This window comes from Hylobates moloch, unplaced genomic scaffold (assembly GCF_009828535.3).
Source record: "Hylobates moloch isolate HMO894 unplaced genomic scaffold, HMol_V3 SCAFFOLD_11, whole genome shotgun sequence".
Classification (NCBI taxonomy): Eukaryota; Metazoa; Chordata; class Mammalia; order Primates; family Hylobatidae; genus Hylobates; species Hylobates moloch.
This window is the reverse complement of record NW_026652286.1, coordinates 23,018,622-23,035,099: the sequence shown is the minus strand read 5'-3', so window position 1 is coordinate 23,035,099 and position 16,478 is coordinate 23,018,622. Positions and strand designations below refer to the sequence as shown.

The 16,478-nt window shown below is 37.2% G+C and overlaps 1 protein-coding gene across 2 annotated transcripts in view; it reads left to right on the top strand.

Moving 5' to 3' along the window:
• Window positions 1–16,478, top strand: part of LUZP2 (leucine zipper protein 2) — a 602,481-nt gene that overhangs the window by 195,440 nt on the left and 390,563 nt on the right. The window lies entirely within an intron of this gene.

Genomic DNA, 16,478 nt, shown 5'->3' with positions numbered 1-16,478 from the left:
TCCCAATGTGCAAGGAAACTGTAATATTGCAATTTTAACTTAAAAATCTAAACTCAGATTTTACCTAGAAATGTTGTTTGTGTAGCACATATATCATGGCCTGACTGTACTTTTAAACTAGTTTTTAGGCAGTTAGCCAATCTTTTGAAACCTGCCCCCTTAAATTTAGAAATTGTGATTCAGTCCTATCTTTACGGTCTATGTGATGTTGAAGTTTAGAAAATTAGAGTGTGGTTCAGGTATGAGATAAATCAATGAGCCCCTTGAAGTGGAATTGGGTTGCTTGAACACTAATTTTAAGCTGTGGACCAACATCTAGGTGAAAATTAGACCCCATTTTCCTAACAGACATACAGAATCAAACACGTTTGGCATTTCTGAACTTTGTAGTAGGATGCTTTAAAAATCTGTTTGCTATTAGGGGAACAGAAACATCTCAATTTCCTTGAGGATTTTTATGGAAATTTTAGAGAACATAGATGATGTTGGGTTATTGGTACAAATTAGATGGTCAAATTTTTGCTTATTTGTTAAATTTTAGAGCTTTCACATTATGCAGTGTTTGTAAGTGCAGAACTGCTCAGCAGAAAATTAGCTTGCCATAGAGTACTTTCAAAATAGAACTGTCATGGTTAAAAATGGAATATTATTTCTTTACTCAACCTCTATATTTGAATAAAATTTGCTGTACATTTGAATAAAGTAAGCTCTACATTTGAATAAAAATTGCTGTATTAATGCTCTCTAGTGAACATCAGTGGTAACAATAAGAAAAAACAATTTCACCATTTGAATGATGCATTCAAGAAAAAGCTGATTGGTCCTTATTATTACTATTAATATTTCTGCCCTACAAATCTCCTAATTATTTTTCATATTTCTTATTTTTAAATTTTTATTTATTTATAATTTTTTTTTGAGACAGAGTCTCAATCTGTTGCCCAGGCTGGAGTACAGACGTGCAATCTCGGCTCACTGCAACCTCCCCCTCCCGGGTTGAAGTGATTCTCATGCCTCAGCTTCCTGAGCATCTGGGATTACAGGCGTGTGCCATAACACCTGGCTAATTTTTGTATTTTTAGTAGAGATGGAGTTTCACCATGTTGGTCAGGCTAGTCTCGAACTCCTAACCTCAAGTGATCCGCCCACCTCAGCCTCCCAAAGTGCGCCACCATGCCCAGCCTCACATTTCTTAAAGCATAGAAAAATCAACACAATTCTAATGGCAGATTTTACTCTTCCTTATCTTATGTGGCATAATTGAAAGGGAAGATTAGAAATCCATGAAATAATATTAGATCATGAAAGAGCTTTCAAAGACAGGTATTTTTTATAGGCTGAAATTCCTTCTATAAAGCCCGAATGACTCCACTGATGCAGCTTCTGAAAAATCAAATAAATAATGTATACACGGTTAATTGAAGATACCCTCCTTCAGCGGGTATTTTTACAAATTTCTTCTCCAAATCTCAAAGCATTAGTTAGAATATAATCCAAATGCCTCCAATAAAAGCTGTTTAACTCTATCATTAAAGTGTAGCAATCCAGAGATTGTAACATAAATTAAAATGGGAAAAGTGAGAAAAAAGTGAATAAAACTGGCTTTTATAAATAGGATCAGATAATTTTTACTTAATGCAGAAATGACACTAAACTTTTCTTAGTGGTAGGTAATATACTAATATCCTTGATTAAGGCTCTCATAGTTTATTTTTGTTTGTTTGTTTGTTTTTGAGACAGTCTTGCTCTGTCACCCAGGCTGGAGTGCAGTGGTGTGATCTCGGCTCACCACAGCCTCCTCTTCCCAGGTACAAGTGAATCTCCTGCCTCAGCCTCCCAAGTAGCTGAGACTACAGTCACTCACCATCATGTCTGGCTGATGTTTTTATATTTTTAGTATAGACGGGGTTTCTCCATGTTGACTAGGCTGGTTTCGAATTCCTGAACTCAGGTGATCAGCCCTCCTCGGCCTCCCAAAGTTGTGGAATTACAGGCGTGAGCCACCATGCCCGGCCAAGCCTCTGATAGCTTTTACAGAACTTATAACTCCACAAAAAATTCTAACTAATAATATTTAAAAATTTCCCAGTGAATATAAGCAATGGACTAATAAAATGTGTAGCTTTACCTTTTCTGCCTCCTAATGTATATATCAAATATATATATCATTTTTTGTCTATTTCCACTTTGACAATTGTTATGAAAATCTCCACCTGTAGCTGCCTGGCACTATTGTAACAGCCTCCCTCATGCTTCCACTCTATTTTCTTGGAACTATTCTTCACTTATAATCCATCAAAATCTTTGAAATCATAAATTTCTCTCTACATTAACATTTTTGTCCTTAAAATAACAGAATAATTATGAAACGATAATAAAGTACCAATAATTTTCCTGTTCTTATAAAGCCCTGCATGACCCTGTTCTTGTCTGACCTTCCAACTCATCTTGTGCTACTTCTCTCTTTGTGAAGGTATGGTAGATCTTTTAATGTCCTTGAACACTCAAGATTGTTCTGATCTCAGAGCTTTTCACATACTCGTGTCTATCAGGAATTCTAAATCCCCTGATTTTTGCAAATTAGGCATTTTTATATTCTTTAAGATTCCTTATGTCACTTTTCTGCAACGTCTTCCCTGACCATTCTAGGTAGGCCTGTCTATATCTATCTTTTTCTCATTGTTCTTTATTCATTTTCTTTAGATTATTTATCACAATTTGTAAATATATATAAACATGTACATGTTACACACATTCATACATATGTGTGTATATCTTTGCCTCTATCTAAAGAGAGAAATAGAGAAAGAAAGAGGGCGGGGTGCGGTGGCTCGCACCTGTAATCCCAGCACTTTGGGAGGCTGAGGCGGGCCGATCACGAGGTCAGGAGATCGAGACCATGATGAAACCCCGTATGTACTAAAAATACAAAAAATTAGCTGGGCAGGGTGGCGGGCGCCTGTAGTCCCAGCTACTCATGAGGCTGAGGCAAGAGAATGGCGTGAACCTGGGAGGCGGAGCTTGCAGTGAGCCGAGATTGTGCCACTGCACTCCAGCCTGGGCGACAGAGTGAGACTCCATCAAAAAAAAAAAAAAAAAGAAAGAAAGAAAGAGAAAAGGGAGGAAAGGAGAAAGGAGGGATGATTACTACGTAGCTATGTATATTATTTTTTGTTGTTTTTGACTTTTTTTATTTGACCATTGCTAACTCCATAAAGGCAAGGACAATACTGGATATTCTAATCACTAAAATGTATCCAGTGTCCAGGACAATCAATAGCCCATAGAAACCATTCAATACATTTTTGTATTATCTGTAGATGAATGAATGAAAGGAATGAATAAAAGAATGCATATCTAATTTACACCATTAGGTGATGATAAATCAACCCTTGGGAATTTCAGTCCAAACCTTTCTGCTATGCAAGGATGGGCCACAAACCCCAGCAGAATTTCCACATCCTTGTATAGCATTTCCTTAGTCTCTCCCTTTTGCTGTATTCCCAGTGTGCTTGTTATAAGTGTCCTAAATCAAATATTTAATTAGATACTCTGAATTAAACACCTGTGAAAAGAAGGAAAAAAGATTTAAAAAAAAAACAAAACTGAGATTGTGTCTTGTGTTTTATGTTCCCAATTACTTCTAAGCTACTCAATAGCAGCCTTCAATTTTAGACATAATTTACTTTAAAGAAAAATATCCCAGGTATCTGACATTAAAGCAGGTTCTTAGGTAGATTCTCACTTTAATACATGCCTATTAACTTTGGAATGTATCAGAAGAGAATAAGGTTGTCTCAAAGGCATGACTTTCAGTCCCTCTGGAAAGCACAGCACATCGCCCAGTGTTAATTTAAGCTTGACAAATGAGAGGCGAATTTATTTGTAAGAGAGTTCATATCATCATTGAGAAGCATTTATTCTTCCTTGAACGGTTATTTGCTGCAAAATAAGATATAGTGCTGCCGGGCGCGGTGGCTCACGCTTGTAATCCCAGCACTTTGGGAGGCCGAGGCGGGCAGATCACGAGGTCAGGAGATCGAGACCACGGTGAAACCCCGTCTCTACTAAAAATACAAAAAAATTAGCCGGGCGTGGTGGCGGGCGCCTGTAGTCCCAGCTACTCGGAGAGGCTGAGGCAGGAGAATGGCGTGAACCCGGGAGGCGGAGCTTGCAGTGAGCCGAGATCGCGCCACTGCACTCCAGCCTGGGCGACAGAGCGAGACTCCGTCTCAAAAAAAAAAAAAAAAAAAAAAGATACAGTGCTGCGTCCAGGCAACCAAGCCTGCACCGCAAGAGAACAATCCTTGGCATTTACACTAAGTGTTATGTCCTCTAGCTAGAAAATGAGTTGTGAGAGGTATTTTTCATTTCTAACTTCTGATTATAATAACATTGTCAGTAAGCTTATATGGAGACAGCCACTGCTAAGCAGGTTTATTTTCACTGAGTCATAAAGTAAAATATGTGTAGAAAGAATTCAGGTAGTTCCTTAAAGAAGCTTTATGTCATAGGAATACAGTGAGCCTCATCAGTGTCAAATAGATAAAAGCTCATATCTCAGCTCTGATCTTTATTGCTTTATTTACTCATATATTAGAGCATAACTTTCTCATAATGTGTTAAAATTTTTCATGACATGTTAGGTATTCAACACATGGTTACTTCAAGTGACAAAAAGAGTAATAATGTAGAGAAGTTACATTTCACAAAACACCATAGAACTGAGATATGAAAATGTAGAAATTTCAGGATATTTTCTTAATTATTTTTTATTTATTGTTTATTTAAAAAATATTAACTAGACCTTACTGTATGACAGACACTAAGCTAGGTACAAATTGTTAAATAAAACCACAGCAATGTTTTACTTTATGGAGTTACACTTTACTTTCCCTTGCTTCCATTTTAAGATTTTTAAAATTAACTATTTTAAAAATCCTTTATTTTTAAAAGATATGGTAAGATTAATATTTAACTTTTCCAATATTAACATTCTCATTCCTTTTCAAGTGATACAATAGTTAGAATTTGTCCCCTACCTTTAAGAAAATCATGGGACTTGTAGCAAAAGTGCGAAATGTAGGTTTCTCTCCAATGTGTTCCTGTTGGCACCTGTAATTACTCACCATGATCCTTATCTACTAAGACTTCAATCCTTAGTTCAGTTGTATCTGCCACTAGAATATAAACTCCTAGCTATAGGGATTGTGTCTGCCTTATTTGCTGTTACATACTCATAATATACACTCACTGGATAACTATTAAATGAATGGATTGCTGTTCACTGTGCTGAGCGATGAAGTGCTATTCCTTGGATACCCTGCCTTCTACCAGAAGATGCTGACAGGAGAAAAGTGAAATTAACATCCCCGTTCTTTGTAGACATTGGCATTTACAAACAGTAGTTGATCAATTCATACTTCTTGACTGGTAGTGGAGGAGCAAGGAGAAAAGGACAAAAGCTAAGGGAAAGAAAAAATAAAAACTATAAAAGAAAATAAAAGGAGAATAGTGGCCAGTGTAAATTCTCCCCTTCAGGCATGCAAAAAGAAAGGCACAGAGTTGCTAATGTCCTTCTAGCAGAAAAAGAGCAAGGCTCATTACTTTCACACTTTATAAACTTGCTCCCAGCTTCCCTGTGCTGCTTCTGTAGCAGCACTAGACTTGCTTAGATGGTAAACAGGTCAGAAGGGTTTTACATTTTTTAAAAAACATTGCCCAAGGTCCTCTCCACAAAGCACAATTAACAGTACCCTGAATGTGCTTCCTCAGTGGGAAGGCTTTGTCTAATCCAACCCAGACTTCTCAGTGTCCCAGTGTTCCTTTAACCACTTCATTTCCTACAAGAGGAAAGAAATGACCAATGGACTGAAGACAGGTGTCTCAATGTCATGCAGGGAATGAGAGAAAGATCTCCAGTTCCTCTATTTTCTGTCTGCAGAATTGATGAGTTAGATTTCTTCATTGTGATTGGAGATAATTAGCTGGAAAAATTTTGGTGTGGGGCCAGTAATAACAGTCCTTTATATTCAACACAATTATAATGACTGGCCAGAAAATTCATACACCTGATCCGAAATACTACTAACAAATTCCTTATGAAATATATTATTATATTCATTTTATACATATGGGAATCAAGGCTCAGAATCTAAACGCAATTAACTTGCTCAAGGTCAACGGATAATCTACCTGACTTCGAAGTCCATGCATTTTCCACTTGTAAAAATGCTTCTCAAACTTTGGACTGCTGTAACAACTGTCATGAAAAATAAAGGAGCTGAACTTGAACACTCTTTATGAGTCTTTAATCTCCTTATTTCTCTAAGACCATGTTTCTAACATTCTGTGATCTTGGGAGCCTTCTCAGACATTCATTCATAGAGACATTCTAAGAAAGACTTAGGAGGTTAATAATTACACAGGTTATAAGTGTCAGAGAGATATTTGTTTTGAGCTTTCCAAATCTTAGGAATTCTCACACTCTTATGGCTCCCATAGTTTCTATTTATAATGTCCTTACCTTTCTTTTCTCATGCATAGGAGATAGTGGTAGGAACAAAATAGATATTACATTTTCAGTATAACGTATTGGTGAATTATCTAACATATCTTTTCTAATTGTAGTCTTAAGTGTATTTTGGATTCTTCGATGTCTTTCCTTCATCATAAAGAACTGAGCTACCTAGTTTACAATAAGGATAATTAGCTTCATTTTTAGCACGTCTTGAATTAATAGACTGGATATTTTCAATACTTACATTAATATGAAATGTTATAAACTTCACTTTTCTCTCTTCAAAATTCAATTTATTTTGTACAATACACTATTTACATTAGTTCAGCAAGTATCACAAATCTAATTTAATTAGATTTTATGGCATTTTTCCAGGAATAAATTGCATTTTTGAAATAAAAAAAAATCACCCCAAGCTAGCAGGTACTTCGGTTAAAATGCAAAACATCTACATGCATGCAGAAACATTTGTAGCTTTTCTTTAGCCGGAAAGAAGGGTTATTGTACTATCACAAATTATTTCCATTGATTTTCCTTATCTACATAACATTTTAAGAAGTTTATCTCAGGATAAGCAAAGGTGTCTATCTCAGCATATCTGAAAAACAGTCGAGTTAATGATGATTGAATATAGTTCTAAGATATTCCACCTTCATCAACTTTTACTGTAAATGTGGTAAAGACTGTGCAACTAACACATTATATGTTAAAAGAGCAGAGCGAGGCCGGGTGCCATGGCTCACACCTGTAATCCCAGCACTTTGGGAGACTTAGGTGGGCAGATCACTTGAGGACAGGAGTGTGAGACCAGCCTGGCCAACATGCTGAAACAGTGTCTCTACTAAAAATGCAAAAATTAGCCAGGTATGGTGGCAAGTGTCTGTAATCCTAGCTACTCGGGAGGCTAGGCAGGAGAATGGCTTGGACCTGGGAGGCAAAGTTCGCAGTGAGCTGAGATCGTGCCACTGCACTCCAGCCTGGGTTACAGAGCAAGACACCACCTTGGAAAAAAAAAAAAAGGAGCAAAAATGCAAATTCAGTAGGGTTCAGTGTATATATATGTGTATATACATACGTGTGTGTGTGTGTGTGTGTGTGTATGTATATATATTTTAAATCCATATTAAGGAAGGTGTATGATGACTAAGAACTAAGAATAAGAATGTTAGTGGCCAGGTGCAGTGACTCATGCCTGTAATCCCAGCACGTTGGGAGGCCGAGGCGGGTAGATCATGAGATCAAGAGATCGAGACCATCCTGGCCAACATGGTGAAACCCCGTCTCTACTAAAAATACAAAAATTAGCTGGACTTGATGGCGCGCGCCTGCAGTCCCCGCTACTCAGGAGGCTGAGGCAGGAGAATCGCTTGAAATCAGGAGGCAGAGGTTGCAGCGAGATCAGCTTGGGCGACAGAGTGAGGCTGTCTCAAAGAAAAAAAAGAGAATGTTAGTGATTGTGGGAAAGCCAAGTATGTGCTCTCATTGAGCATCATACCAGCTCTTAACTACTCAGGAGACGGCAGATTAAAGATCCTTCCAAGCTTTTCAGTTTTCCTTTTTTGGTTTTGTAATCAATATTTACAGAATTGTCTTCACTCATTGGAAGACAGGCCAGCAGGCTAGACAAAGAGAAGTGTTGAACCTTATGCTGCTTCATTTCACTACATTTTTTAGTCATTTCTAAACTTCTTGAGAAAAGACTAAATTAAAGACTGTGAGTACTTAAAGGATTATTTTGGAGTTGAATTAATGACACGATTCTTGTCATACATCAGTAGGTAGTACAGAAGGTCAGCTTGACTGATTTAGGGGGCTTGTTTATTTAGGAATGTTGATTTCCTAAAACTCCTCTGATAATCTGACAATTTACTGAACATGTTCATCTAATTTCACTTTATATTTCAACATTCATTTCTACTCACTTTTAGTGGTAATAATTTTAAGATGTCATTAATATAGATTCTGACGTTTGCATAATTTATTTTTCTTCTCTTTTTACATCAGTCTTCAAAATTAGATGATAGCTTCCATACCATACTTTACATAGCATATGTAATCGTGATACTCATTAATCCATCAATTCATTCATTAGAGACATTTGCCTTTAACTAAGGAGATTTGGTTTATTTGTCCTCATGGGCATAATTTATATTTCTCCTCAATGGCACCTACACATCACCTACTCAGCAGCAGTGCCTCTTGTACTTACCACTGCCCCTAAGCTAACTCATCTCACTTCCTTTAATAGGTCTATTATGATAAATCTCAGTTCATGCTGTTTGTCTGAAGGTTCAACTGGCATTGCAAACACAGAAAACCAAAACAGAACCCACCATCCCTTTATTGTTACCTCCAATAAGTATGTAAGATCCCATACTGAGCTCTTGATCTCAGGGGACAGGCTCACATAGCAATCATTTATTTTGCCTTATGTTCTATATCAAAATATTAGTCAAGCCTTGTGAAATATACCTGTATAATACCTCTCCTTTATTCTCCTCCCCTCAATTTCTACTGCTTCAATCTCAAGTCCAATCTTCAAAACTTCCTTTATAATGTTTTCAATAGCCAATAGGCCTCCCAATCAGACCCCTTTTCCTTGTATTAAATTCATCACCTGATCATCAATCTGAGTTTTATGAATATTTAATTTGTTTGCATCACTTTACTGCTCAAAACTATCTTTTGATCCTAATTGCCCATAGGAAAAAAATAAATAAACTTTTTAACCTAGGCCTCTAGATGATCATTTTTCAATCCTATTTCATCTGAACTTCCCTTTACTTCCTTTAGCCTTCACAACAACTAATTTGCATATTTCCCTGGTATCTCCCAAGCTCTTTAATGAATGTGCATTTGCTTATAGTGTTCTTTCTGTTCTACGGATTTCTGCCTCTGGTTTCCTTAGGCCTAATCCAATTATTGTGGCTGTGGCAGATAATGTTTCTTCTGTGCCCTAAGTACTCGTGATTCCAATGCACACTGATGGTGTGCTGTAAGCTTCAGCGAGCTGAGGCCGTAGGAACAGTGCTCAACCAATAACAGATAGAAATTGGAGGGAAAAGTATCCTGGTTTTCTTGCCCTTATGGGAGGACAACTCTGAAGTGCCTGCTTTGCCACCCAATTGAGGTCTCCAGCTGTCTTGCTCTCCAGTTGCTCGCAACATCAATCTTCTCCTTAAGTCAACTTAATTGGTTTCCTTTTTCTTCCTGTCTCACTTCCCAGCTCCCCAACTAGGAATTTATGAGATCACCACTCAAATAAATGATTCATATCAGATCCTGTATCAGGGCTAACATAAAGCAGTAGTTATTCTTAAAAGTCACCTCCATGCAGCCTTCCTGGACTTCAGTAGCTCGGAGTGTTTTCCTCCATTTGGATGCTTATGTGCTTCTCTTAAAGTGGATGCGTATGTGCTTCTCTTAAAGTGGATGCTTATGTGCTTCTCTTAAAGTGTCAGCACTTACTGTATTTTGCTCTGTGTGTGTGTGTGTGTGTGTGTGTGTGTGTGTGTGTATTTTCCCTATCTATCCCAGTTTTCTCTATGGGAGAGAGTTGTCTAATTGTTGGGTCGCTAATTGGCTGCCTTTTCTCCTAGGATCCTGGCCTCTTGTCACAGTTTCTAGGGCCCATCCTTAACTTAACCCTACATATCTTCCAAAGCCAACTTTCTTACCAAAGCTGCCATTGAGAAAACCAAATTTCTCTGATTTTCTTTTGAAAAGCACTTTGCACATTACAGATTGATGCTGAGATCAATTCTAGGGGCACGGCAAGTGCTACCTGCAACTAAAAACAAACGTTAAAGTCCTTAGCTCTTCATGATCTTGCGCCTGCCTAATTATTATCTCTTCTCATCTCTTACCTCTACCCCACATACACCCTCCTCACACAGCACACTGTAATGTTAGCATGACCCTGCAAACCTGCAAATACCACAGGTTCTTCCCACTGTTCCTCTGCATGTGCTATGTCTTCTGGCTATGACAAAGTGAACATTTACTCCTCTCTCACACTGTTACTAATATCAAACATTCTCCTCCTAGAAATCTCTGTAACTGCCCACCCAACAAAGCCTATTTGGAAATCTACTCATTCCACTCCTGCAGCATCCGGGTTATGCCTCAATCATTTCATTGATCATGATAAATGACTTCTTGTCATGGTTTTCCCATGAAATATCATAAACTAAGAAGTATTTCAGGACAGAGATTACGCTGTGTTCACTAATGTGTCGTTAGTGCTACAACAACAATTGTTGATGTTATTTATGGTAGAGATAATACATGCTTGTTGAATGAATAAATAAATTGTTTCCTAAGAAATTTAATTGTGAGTCTTGGCCACCTAATGTCTTTCCTTACCTACTCCCAGATATTTTTGAAGAAGCATCAAAGCATTATTAGATTATCATATATTTAGTTGAACTAGAAATGAGGAGTATCATGCTTGATTGACACTCTCATATAGTGTTGTAATCTCTCCTCCCAAATTTAAGAAATCATTTCACTCTCCTTTCTTGAAGGACTAAGTAAGCCAAACATGCTGGCAATTACTGAGATGGGGAAATTCTCTCTTAAGCTATCTTTTCAGTATGCAGTAAAGTACTGTGAATGGATATCTTATAATGCATTTGTAGTCATGCTTTTGATAGAATTTGAAGGAAAAAGTGAACTCTGCAAAAAAAAATTTGGCTAATTTGCTTACTTTATCATTTGTAGTGTATTGTGGCAGTTTCTAATGTTTTCTTCTCTAGGTCATATTCTCCATGTCACCATAGTGACAACTAGTGCTTGGAGCATATTGATCACAAGGCAGTGCCATGACATAAGCAATTCATAGCTATCTTTGGGATACTTCCATGCCAGTAATAGAATACAATAGAAAAGTCACCTTAAACATGTCCTCAGAAGACCCTGTCCCTTTATGTTCATACACTTAAACATCCCAGCAAATGCATCTTTTAAGATCACTCTTACTGTGTTTTTATTCTAAATATGTAAGTATATCTGTTCAAAATTCATCTACATTTGCCACACCATTCAATCTCTTCTATGCAGCCCACCTAAATAGCTTCACATCTGTTATTTATAAAGGGAATACCTACTAATTCTTAGGAGCTTGTTTTCTCTCACGCTTGCGTCTATTTCTGTTGGCAGTAGAAATTGTCCAGTGCTAATCAGAAGAGCGATTTCCAAAATTCAGCCACTTTTAGGTGAATACTGTATAATTCTTATTAACTTACCTATGCTTTAACTTTCTCACCTCATGACTGCCCTTCAACATTTGTTAAAGGTTTGACCCTGCTCATGCTGCTTCCCCAAGAATTGCTTGTTAACATGAACATTTATATTTGAAACTTCCCAGTATACTTTTAGCAATCATTTGACCACTGGTCATCCAAAGACAACTTGGTCACTGGTGCCCCAAGGCGACCAGCAGTGTTGTGCCACATAAAATGAATTATGATTAAGATTTTAAGTGTCTGAGATATTATTAGGAAAGAAAAGAAAAACATAACACTACAGAGTTGTCCATGCAGCTAAATTTGGTCTGTTTTAAACAAAAAATCTTTATATAGAGATATCTTTTCTTACTGTAGTTTTAGGTTCCTAACATTTTGATTTAAAACATCCTTATTTATAAAATGACATATGTATAAAATGATCATTGATTTTTAAATGCCCTTGTGTGACAAAAAAAATTTGGGCTGGGCACAGAGGCTCACACCTGTAATCCTAGCACTTTGGGAGGCCGAGGCAGGTGGATCATGAGATCAGGAGTTCAAGACCAGCCTGGCCAACATGGTGAAACCCTGTCTCTACTAAAAATACAAAAATTAGCCAGGCGTGGTGGTGGGCGCCTGTAGGCCCAGCTACTTGGGAGGCTGAGGCAGAGAATTGCTTGAACCTCGGAGGTGGAGGTTGCAGTGAGCTGAGATTGAGCCATTGCACTCCAGCTTGGGCAACAGAGTGACACTTCATCTCAAAAAAAAAAAAAAAAAAAAAAAAAAAATTGAAATTTACACTGATCACTAAATATACTTTCTGGGAATTTTATCAGTCTTTGAATTTCAAAAGTAGGGAAATCTTTGTCATAGGCAAAAATCATTCTTGAGAAACAATGTATAAGGTAGAATTACATAGAATTTACTATGTGCTGGATGCTGCTTTAAATATGAGGAGTAAATGAATTTAATCTTTGCAATAAACCTGTGAGAATGGTACCTTTATCAGGTCCATTTTACACGTTAAGGTTTAGAGTGGTTGTATAACTTGTCCTAGGTCACAGGGCTGCTAAGAAGCAGAGACAGAGTTTGAACTGGTAGAGTTTAACTGTGATCATGATATCTTTCTTAAGTTCAAATGTTACAAAAGGCAGAATTTATTTGCAAACTTGGCACCCCTACTTGGAGTAATTGTGCCAGTTTAGTCTTGATTTACCCCACTCTATTTCCTGGCATCATTGACTTCCTCCACTCTGAGACTCAGTAACATCTGAATGCCTTTTCCCCAGAGATGATCTGAAGGTCTAAATATATTTGAATCAATTAGATTAGTGCTTGAGATAAGAAATCACTAAAAAGCTGGTAGGCATTAACATATTTTTTCAAAAGAAGAGCTTACCCAAGCCTCACTTCTCTGAGCTCTCTTCCTGGGCACAGCACCCACTTAGTTTTCTGCCTGGAGGCAAGCTTCTGCTTGGAGCCTGGCTTCACTAAATCTCTCTTTCTCTCTCTCTGTCTCTCTGTCTCTCTCTGTCTGTCTGTCTCTGCCAAACAATGCCATTCTCCCCTTGGGCTAGTCACTGGTCAAGGTCAGGTATATTCTCTTTTCAGGAATTTAAGTTTATAATGATAATAACAAGAGAAACATTCTGAAAGAGAAACAACAAAAACAAGCTTTCAGTGATGTTTACAAAGTGTCACATACTGTCTTACACTGTCTTAATGCTTTATATACATAATCTCATTTAGTCCTCACAGGAACCCAGTTACCATTGTGATCATCATCTTACTAATAAGAGAAACAAATACAGAGAAATTAAGCACTTGCCCAATACTATGTAGCTAGAGAATTGTATGGTCAGGATTTACCCTCAGGAAGACTGTTTTGGAAGCACTGGGCAACTACTGTGAGAAGGTCAAGAATAGCATTCTGTTATTTATTCTGTGCCTCTCCTGAAAGTCTGATAATTGGAGTTCAAGTAGACATTTGAGATTTTTGTCTTTGCATTATAATTGATTTTGACAAGTAGATCTCCGTCATAACTATCATGATAAGCAGGCTACTATCCAATTCCCAAGTTATGACCTTTTTATTCACTATTTGATGGATCTCTTAAAATCTTATTTCAGGCTCAGAAACTGGAACCTACCACTTGCTGACACTTTTACCACTATTGACTCAATGGTCTGGTAGATCACTGCATATAGTTAGTACCTGGTTTCCTGTTTTGTTTATTTATTGAGTAATCTGTAGCCACATAAGAGAGCCCTAATATCATTTATATTACCGGGAGTTCATCTCTCACGTGTCGTCACATCTCTTGGATACCACACTTTGTAGCCATTTATACAATCTGAGGTAGGCTCTGCTATCCCATTCTCAAATCTAACCCATCTCCCAGCTAGAAGATCTAGTTAAAGATCTCAGAACCTCCCTCCCTGTATTGTCTCACTGTAGTCAACATACTAGCTGTGGTGAATCTGTACGAGTCTGTAGCAACTCAATTCTTGTCTCCTTGGAGGGAGGAATTCAGCCAAGGGGTATAAGGCAGAGGGAGAGACTGAGGCAAGTTTTAGGGCAGGAGTGAAAGTTTATTAAAACGTTTTAGAGGAGAAATGAAAGGAAGTAAAGTACACTTGCAAGAGAGCCAAGTGTGTGACTTCAGAGATCCAAGCCCTGTCCAAACCTTGAATTGGGGATTTTTTATACATTGACATGGTTCCAAGGTTTGCATTTTTTTTCCCCCTAATTCTTGCCTTGGAGCAGGCGGTCCACATGTGCAGTGGCCTGCAAGCATTTGGAAGGGACAGCATGCACAGTGGATTTACTGAAGTTGTATGCATCCTTACTTGAAGCACTTTTCTCTTACCAATTGAGCATTCTCAGAGAAGGGTCCTATACCCATTAAACTCTGTGATTTTGTCTCTTAGTGCGTATGCTTGAGCCTGCTCACCCAGCTCCTGAGTGCTTATTGGGAAGCGGCTGATCGCCAACTTCAGGTGCTTTCTATCTATTGGGAGACTGTTTTCTCCTGGCACCAGCTGTGACCAATTTCTATTTTAGAGAGCCAGTTTAACAACTGCTTGACCATCACTTGATAGTGGCCTGACATTCCTGAGACTGCATGGGGTGGGGGAGGCCTCTCTTGTCTTGCTCATGTCTGAATTGCTACCTACTTTAACAGACAGACCTTTATCTAACTTTATTTTTAATTTCCCCCATGTTATATACCTATAGATATACATTATTTTATCTTTGACGATTTAGAACTGAATTATGTTCCTGACCCAAAATTGTTCTTTCTTAAGCATTTACTCCTTTTTCATAGTGCTTTCCATTGCTACCTGATTTTTTAAAATATTTCTCTCTGTATCCTATGTAGACCAATTCTTACTTCTCAACCCCTTTACTAATTTTCTTTCCAGAATTTTATAAACTGGAAAAATAAGGGTAGTGAGGATTCTTAGATAATATCTAAGAATATCACCCACTTATAATATCTAAGAATGTCCGGAAAAGGTGTTTAACTATTTTCTTATACCTGTATTTCTCTATTTTTAGCAAGGATGCTAAGACACTAGCCTAATGGGAGAAATAGATTGTATGAGAAATCAATTATCTTATCTCTGTGATATAGGATTCCCCTCATTATAACTATGTTTAATTTTTATAAGATTTTAATTTTGTAGTGCATCATCATATTACATTAAATTAATAATCACATTATTATTTTTAATTAAAATGTCAGATACCTCAAACTTTTGGAAGAAAAAAAATAAAAAGTCTCTTTTCCAAGGCCTTGCTACAAGTCTTCAGTGTAAGAAGGCTTTTAATGAATAGACTCTGCATACCAGGGTTTATTTGTTTGTTTAAAGCAGTTTTGTTTCTAGATTTTGTTTTAATTCCACTTTTGCAAAAGCTCATAGAAGGTGATTTCCAGGGAAATTAATGAGACCTAAGCTCTGGATCCTCCTGTTGCACAAACTTATTTTAAGGTCCTGATAGTTATCCTATCAACATGTTCACGTTCTTGGATTTTTGTAATATTTGCAAAAGTAAAATATTTAAACTTCATTTGGTTAAGATTACAATTTATTTCCACTCTGATATCCTTCAAAGTTGCTTCCTTTTGTGTCTAATATTATTTTTGTGGTAGAATTTTGGTGATCAGTCTAAAAGAAGTTGAGTTGAGGCTATATAACGGAGTGTGTGTATATAGCTCACAGTCAATTATGTTACTCTCTACCAACTGTAGTGAGAATAGTATACTCCTATCACCAACTCTACCAGCTTCTGGGGTTATGATTAGAAGGTACAAGGCTAGACTAACCAGGAACTGAACATGTTCTAGATGCTGAACAGCTAAAATTTCTCATAGTGGGAGACAAATAATTTGTGAAAGATACAGAACCAGAAAATGTAATTTGTAAACTGCTTCATTTAAGAGCACAAATTTTAAAATGGTAATTCAGTTTTCGTCAATGTCTAGATGTTGTTTTCTGTTTAACAACAACGACAACAACATAGATGTTGTTTTCTGTTTAAAAATAATGCAGTTTTCATAATTATAAACATATAGATTTTCTAAAATTTTTTCGATGGGAATGTCAGGAAATAGAATTTATCAGAATTTCTATGTTTTTTTACAGCAAAAAATCTGTAACAATACAACAAACAACATGTGTATTGCCACATGTTCTAAGCAGTTCATTGTTTCAGATCATGTTGT